The following is a 7,473-nucleotide window of genomic DNA, read 5'->3' on the forward strand; positions in this document are numbered from 1 at the left end:
TCGGAGAGACCTTTAAGATCGAGCAGTCCGAGGCAGCGCTGCCGCTGTAACCCCTTAGATGCTAAACCTCATCACCCTCTTGAACTTAACTCCGGGCACCGCGACTCCACCGCCTGTCCGGGCAACCTAACGCGGAAAAATACTTCTTGAGTACCTAATCTGAATCTCCCCTGTCTCTGTTTAAGGCCATTTCCCCTAATCCCAAAATTGATTAGAAATTGATTGGAAAAGACCTCTGAGATAGTGTCCAACCTGTGACCGAACACCGCCCTGTCAACCAGACCGTGGCACTGAGTGCCACTTCCAGGCCTGCCTTAAACACCTCCAGGGATGGTGACTCCACCGCCTCCTTGGGAAGCTGTTCTAATGTCTAATCATCCTTGGGAACCTGTTCTAATGTCTAATCGTCCTTTCTGTGAAGAAATTCCTCCTCACACAGGCTGATGTTTCCCCTGAGAAGCACAAGTCTGCCTGTAGAATTCCTTGCTCGGGCACCTTCTCCTTCAATATGAAAACTTTCAGATTGGGAACAATTTGGGTGGGAAATTTAATCACAGCTGAGGAGACCTGGCACCTGCAGAGCCAGGTCCTGCACTGATGCTGAATTTTGCCCAGAAACTGGACAAAAAGTCACATTTGATCCATGTCACACCAAAATGTTGGGCTAAAGGAAAGTGAGGGGTTCAAATGGACCTGACAATGGGCAAAATTTGGCCAACATTAAATTTTTCTGTGTGCAGAGCCAAGACTGTGGCCCCAGGGAGCTAGAGGTGTCATTTCCTCAGGTGTCATCCCCAAGGGGTTTGATCAGTGTGTGGCCCATGGAAGGCTGCAGGTACCACAGCAGGAGCACTGCAATGAGGCTGGGTCTGTCAGCTGGTGACTTTTTTTTACCCAGAATGTGGCTTTGATCATGATTCAGGAAAAATGTAATCCTGTTTTGCAGCAGGTGCTGATGGGTTCAGCACAACTCTAGGAAGGTGGGCTGTGTTTTTAGTAGCCAGCAGGCAGGATTGTCACAGGCTACTTGCTCAAGTCAACCCTTTTCCATCACTGATTTGCAAAGCATCCCATTTTTTCTTATGCATTTAATATACAAATCACTGGAATCTAACATGTCTTTAACATGTCTGATTTCCAGTGTCTTCTCAGTCATTTTTTCTCCCTAGAAGTGTTTTTTATGCTTCCAAAGACCCTTTTCCCAAACGATTAAAGTCAGGATTCAGATGAGTCTCTTGCTTTATGTGCAAGACAAGTTTCCTCTATAAAGGAGGGAATTTCTGTGTAAGGGATAGCACAGGGCCCAGTTTACATTTCCAAATAGATAACACAGGCACTTTGCTTCATGTAATTTGCAGCTAAGTACCTAATTAAGTAATTGCCTGTTAATTCAAAGATTACTTTTCATGCAACTGGCTTTGAAAAAGTCTTGTCTAAAAACAAGCAGAAAGAGAAAAAAAAAAATAAAGTGTTGCTTTTCTTGCCTGATTTTAATTACTCTTTTTATCTCCCAGAGAATGTAGTGCCCCAGGACTGTGGTGCAGGGGACCAGAGGTGCACGGGAGCCCCCGGCACTGAGCACATTTAGGAAGTCACTAATATTTGTATAATTAATTGATTTTCAGGCTCCTCCGTGTTGCTCTCTGAAAGCATTTCAAGCTCGACACACAGAAGCTGTTTCTCAGTGAGCAGCTGTGGGGCATTTGGCTGATGGTTTTGACAGCAGAGATGAATTGAGGACGTGGCATCTGCAGTCCTGACCTGGAATTTGAACCCTTTAGTGCCTCTCCCTCCTCCCAGATGAAGAGGAGGCAGAAGATCTCGGAATCTTCTGATTGCCATCGATCTGATTTTGCTGAGCACTGGCCTCGTATCACGTATGTGTGTTCCTTGAGAGATGATTTCAATCTGAAAAAAAACCCTGTAAGTATCTTGAGAGCTGGAAATCAGATGCTCTGATCTAACATTTCTCCAGCATTTAGCCATTGCCTCTACAACAAGCAGCTCATTTAAAAAAAAACCCAAACATGAAGTGTAAGGGAAACCATGAGATAACATTGCTGATTTTGAGCCCTGACTTACATGATTTTCCTTTCTGATATTTTTGCAGGGAAGAGGGAATTGGATCATATTTTTATCTTCTTCCCCACATCTGTGAAGACTAGACATTTCTTTAACAGAGGGGAAAATAAAGTAAATTGAGATTTCCATGTGGTAACGTGGCTGAAAGAAGACATGAATACTTGGAAATTCATGCTCATTAGTACCGGCACAGATGTGACTCTGTAGAGCTGAAGCTAACCAGGACCAGGGTATAGAGATGAGAACTGCACATAATTGAGGCCCTGATTAATTAAAAGCAATTTCTTGGCACAGACAATGATGGAGCATCCTTGGGTGGATCTGCACATGTCCCAGTGGATGTGTGCTCCGGGCCCTGCTGCCTGTGCTGGGGTGAGCCTTTGTGTGGGCAGGCAAGGGGTAGAAAAGTGGCTTTGCCAAGGAAGCCGAGCCAAGAGGAGCAGTGAGCCACCTCTCCACTGCAGCTTCAGGTGTGCTGCTGCACCCAGCACTCATGTGCCCTGTGCTTCTCCAGGGGCTCCACGCTTGGAACAGCTGCTGGAGGAACTGTGGCATCAGGAAGGAAATCCTGTGCACACAGGGGAAGCTCCTTTTCATGCAGGATCATAAACAAAACCGTGAAAGAGTAGTGATGGATCCAGCAGCCCTGGGGAGGCCCCACATTGCTGGAACCACCAGCTTCATGGAACATTTTCCTGGAGCCCAATAGTGGCTTTCTAGACTTAAAAACTGATCACATTTCCTTTCTTCCCTCCCTTCCAAAGGCATTTTTTGTCATCTGCGTCCAAAACTTCCAGCAGAAACTCCATGATTGGAGCAATTTGGTCCAATACCATGGGAAGAGACTGCTCCACACACTTTAGGAAGAGCAAAAAGGAGAAAGAAAAGAAGGTTAAGCCCTCCATGCTGTGCCTGATCACTTGTCAAAGCCAGCTGCCTCCTGTGCTGACTTGAGGACGTGACAGATGTCTGTAGCCTTTACAGGTGCAGGGCCTGCATTTCATCAGTCTTTTTTCCATGGATGACCTGGAGTGTGGATTATTAGCAGCTCAGATTTCTTTGGCCAAGGTGCTTTGTTGTGTACACATCCGGGTTGAAGCTAAGCAATATTTTTGATCCATGTAGGCTTCTGACTCGGTCCTGCATATTTGGTGTTTACAAAATGATCGGAGTTTGAACTCTCCCTGTTCTGTTTCTTAAATGTCAGCAGAAACTTTTTTTCTTTTTTTTTTTAAATAAAACAATGCAGCCTTCCCCTGCAATGTTTGTAACCAAGAAACTGTGGCATCACAAGAGCATGAGGAAATACTGGCTGATTAAAACCAGGGTAAGAAATGACAGCGAAAGTGTTTGTCTTTTTTTTTTTTTTCCCTCATTTCAGAATTCACAATGAAGTGGCTGGTAAAATGGGACCAGTTGGTTCAGCCCCGCTTGGGCTGAATATGATGTTTAATGTGCTGAAACTACTTCCACTGGCAAACTTTAGTGTGATAATTTAATTTCTCATGTAAAGCACATCTCACAGCATGGCTTTTTTCCCTACCTCCCTCTGTTTTGCCAAAGTAAAATAAGTTTGGACTATTGTTGGCTTTCTTTGCATTGTTTTTTTGTCTTTTTCCTCTCATTAATATACAAGAGGTATTAAATAGTAATGATGCCAGTATTGACCTCTGCTGTGCCTTGCTGTTTGCTCATTTTTGCTTCAAGGAGCAGATGTTCTCTGTCTTTGTTTTCTGTTGCCAAATGGGGACTTTGCCCCTTTAACCTTTGATAAGGTGCTTTAATAATCTCTGATGTGAGATTTTATCAAAAGCCAAGTAAATCATACCTGCCTGGCAGCTTCTTTTAAACATTCCCTTCGTGGTTTACAGCAGTTCAAGAAAGCGCAGTTTCCTCTGTGTTTTTGCAGGCTGTGTTTATCCCCTGCACCCAGCTGAGCATCCTCCATGGAAGGGGCACCCATGGCAGGGCTCCTGGGGTTCTGCTCCTGGATGATGCCCCAGCACCAGTCCCTTGCCAGCCTCCACCATGCAGCAGTCAAACAGGGTGATGCTGCCTATCAGTGATCAATGGGGTCTGACTAGACTCCCCTGGACCCCATTTTCCATCAATTGCTGATGTGGGGTGGGGAGGGTGGTGTGTACACACCTGCTGCTGGGGTCTTGGTGCTTGCTCCCTTTCTGTGTGCCCAGAGAGGGGCTCCTGGCTGCTTTTGCACCAGCAGTTAAACACCACTGTGCTATAAAGCTGCTCTGAAGAGGCACCCTCACAACATCTGTCTCTTCCTCATCCCTTTTGCAGCATTTCATTCTTTGCTCCTGCACTTGGCCACCCCAAAAGCTACAAGGGAAAGTCCGCTTCTCAGTTTCTATTTGGTTTTTTTTGCCCAGACACCTACATGGCTTGTACAAGCAGCCACCAGCCCTGGGCTGGGCTGGTGAGGGCTCTCCCCAGGGCGGGCAGGCTGAGTTGTACCTCAGGTGGAAGCATGCCTGGCTCTGGGAAGCCTTGTGGGCAGTTTGGGAAGGTGGCATTTTGTGTCTGAGATGTGCCCGTGTGCTCTCCCACAGCCTCTTGCAGCATTAGAGGTGACTTCTGCTGAACCCCTCTTGGATTTACACACATCTCTGCAAAACTGTACTGGATTTGGTATTCCCACCCTGCCTTTGGGTGGGAATACCACCCTGCCTTGGCCTATCACATCCTCATGGTGTCACACGTGGGGGAAACATTTCATCATCGAGCTCCTTTGTTCTGCCAGTCTGGGGCAGCAGGCGCGGCACAGCTGCTCTTTGTTACTGGCCACCACACAGGAAATAAAACAATCACACGGGGCTTGGTGAGGCAGCAGCCTCTGCCACACTGCCCAGCCTATGTGGGAGCCACCTCCTTCCAGCTCCAGACCTGGAAGTTCACCTGTGCTGACAGCTGGGGACAAGCCCCGTTCCTTGCAGTGCCCACCAGAATGCTCCTTGTGTCCTTCTCCTTTTGCAGGGTTTTGTGTCCCTCAGCCACATCCCACCACACTGAGCCTGGGCATCCCCAAGCATTTCCCACTTCCTTTGGCAGGGATGTGCCCTGGGCACAGCTGCTCCTGCAGTGTGGATGGCAGGGGCACAACCCCATCATCACCTTTGGTCCCAAGCACAGCCCGTGCTTTTCTCTGCCGCGGTTTTCCCAAGGCTGGAGCCTGTCAATAATCCAGGAGTGTCCCCTCCTGCCCAGCTCTGCTCTCTGCTCCCTCTCTTTGTTTCAGAATGAGCTGTGTGGTTCTGCCAGCCAGAGCTGCAGCCATGCAATACAGGCTCCCTTGGGATGAGCCTCCGACTTCCTAAATTACTGTCTGGAGCGAAGGGTGCAGCCGAGCTGAGCCAGCAATCCTATTCCAGCTGCTGGCACTTGCCAAAACATCTGCCTGCCTGTGCTGTGCTTGTTGATGGAGCTGTGAGCAGCTCCCAGCATGTCATTTGGGAATATAAATTGAGTTCCTCTGAGCTGGAACCACCTGCTCCAGATAATTTCTCTGGCAAGGAGTCTTCTTATTCTCCATCCTGGATTTTCCTGCTTTCCTCTGCTGCCAGCCCTGTGCAGTAGCTGGAGGGATAGGTGGGAATTTAGGTGAATCCAGAGGGGAAATGTCCTGCTGCCAAAGCACAGCAGAGGGCAAATGTGCTGTTTAAACCAAAGAATTTCAGAATCCCTGACTGGTTTGAGTTGGAAGGGACCTTTAAAGTTCATCCGGTCCAAACCCCTGCCATGGACAGGGACAACTTCTGATATATTGAGTTGCTCAAGGCCACCCTGGCCTTGAACACTTCCAGAGATGGGGCACCCACAGCTTTTTGAGATGCCAGGCACTTCTTGATGCTGAACTAAGGCTGCTGGGATGCACAAGCAGGGAAACAAACAGCTCCCCAGGAAAACAGGTAGCTGTTGCAAGGAGCAAACCTGCTGGCTCTGCCTGCTGGAAAGCATTGGTGTGGGAATGAAGGATGCTGCTGCTCCCAGCTTCCCTTTTCCCTCACTGGGGTGACATGCAGCTAGCCCTCCAGGTCTGTCCCTGTCCCTTCTCCTTCTTCTGACCCAGCAGTATCCATTAGATGAGCATGTCATTAGGATCCCCTAAACACACCTGAACTGATGTCTGTCAAAACAGAGCTGAATCCCACCCAGAATTGTGCCAACCAGGCCCTTAAAACTTGAGCAAATGGGGAAAAGTGGTTTATATGGGAAACAGGTGTAAAGTCAGCAAAGTGCTCTCAGAGCTGTAGGTGGGGTGCCCTGGAAGAGACCAGGTGTGCCCAATACCACCTCTCATCTCCTCGGGCATAACCACTGTGCAATGGTGTGTTTTCCCCGTTGGAAAAGCAAAAATAAACCAAACCCAAGCCCCCAAGCAGGGGCTGGGTGGTTTGATCTCCTTGAGGGGTTGGATGTGAGTGTGTTGCCATAACAGTCTCACAGCAGAGGAGGCACTGAAACATCTCTCCTGCTCCCAGTCCAAGCCAGCAGCAGGAATGAGGATTGCCAAGCCCACGGGCAGTGGCTCCCCCAAGAAACTCCTGGAAAGCCCCTGATTTACATGCAAAGGCTGTTTCAATGGAGTGATGGATCCTTGGAGCTGCCAGGAGGTGAGACTCCTCTGGTGGGACTGACTGGGATGTGGGGGTGGATGGAGGAGGGTGTCAGGGCTCCCCATATCTCTGTACCCCCAAATGCAGCCCTGCACTTATGTAATGTGGTGCTCCACATTCTCCTAAAGGGCTTTCCCCCAGCATTTAAAAGTAAAACCCACAAAATCTCACAGGGAGAGAAACAATCACACATTAAGTCTTCCCATTTTTCCATTTCTTTCCCATTCCCTGCATCCCGCTGCTCCTCCTCCCCTCTCTGCAGCCAGATTTGAGTGTGTTTTCCCAGGACTTGTGCCCAGCATCGGCATTAAGTAAATTCTCCACAGCAGCATCTGCCTTTGCAGGACCTCACGCTTGGACAGCGGGATAAGGCTGTGGAAAGGGGCAAATGTTCCTTTGGAGCGGCCTGGGGCTCCCTGGGGAGACAATCCCTGCAGGTGAGGTATTTCCCTGTGCAGGCAGGAAGGCAAAGCCGGCTGATGGGCAGCGCCTGGGGGAAGCGAAGAACAGCAGCCAGCCCCCGTGCCGGCTGCTTTGATTTCCAGAAAGGCAATTAACACCCGCCCGGTGCAGCTCCATTCCAGAGAGCAGAGCAGCAGGAAATAGCTGCTCTTCCCAAATGCAAAGCATTGCCCCAAGCCCCGTCTGCTGCCAGCTTGAGTGATCCCTGTGGAGCCCAAGGAGTCACAGCAGAGCCAAGGCTGAGCGCTGTTTTTAACTCGGTTTTTGATTTAATCCAAGCTGCAGAGCTGCCTCT

The 7,473-nt window shown here is 49.0% G+C and overlaps 1 long non-coding RNA gene across 1 annotated transcript in view; it reads left to right on the plus strand.

The window, feature by feature from the left end:
* The window catches only part of LOC119708309, a 4,952-nt gene extending 980 nt beyond the window's left edge, over window positions 1-3,972 (plus strand). The window contains exons 2-3 of the long non-coding RNA XR_005259032.1: window positions 1,626-1,923; window positions 2,111-3,972. This is a non-coding gene — a long non-coding RNA (uncharacterized LOC119708309). The remainder of the gene's footprint in view (window positions 1-1,625; window positions 1,924-2,110) is intronic.
* Window positions 3,973-7,473: the final 3,501 nt, after the last annotated feature.

This window comes from Motacilla alba, chromosome 1A, assembly GCF_015832195.1.
Source record: "Motacilla alba alba isolate MOTALB_02 chromosome 1A, Motacilla_alba_V1.0_pri, whole genome shotgun sequence".
Taxonomy (NCBI): Eukaryota; Metazoa; Chordata; class Aves; order Passeriformes; family Motacillidae; genus Motacilla; species Motacilla alba.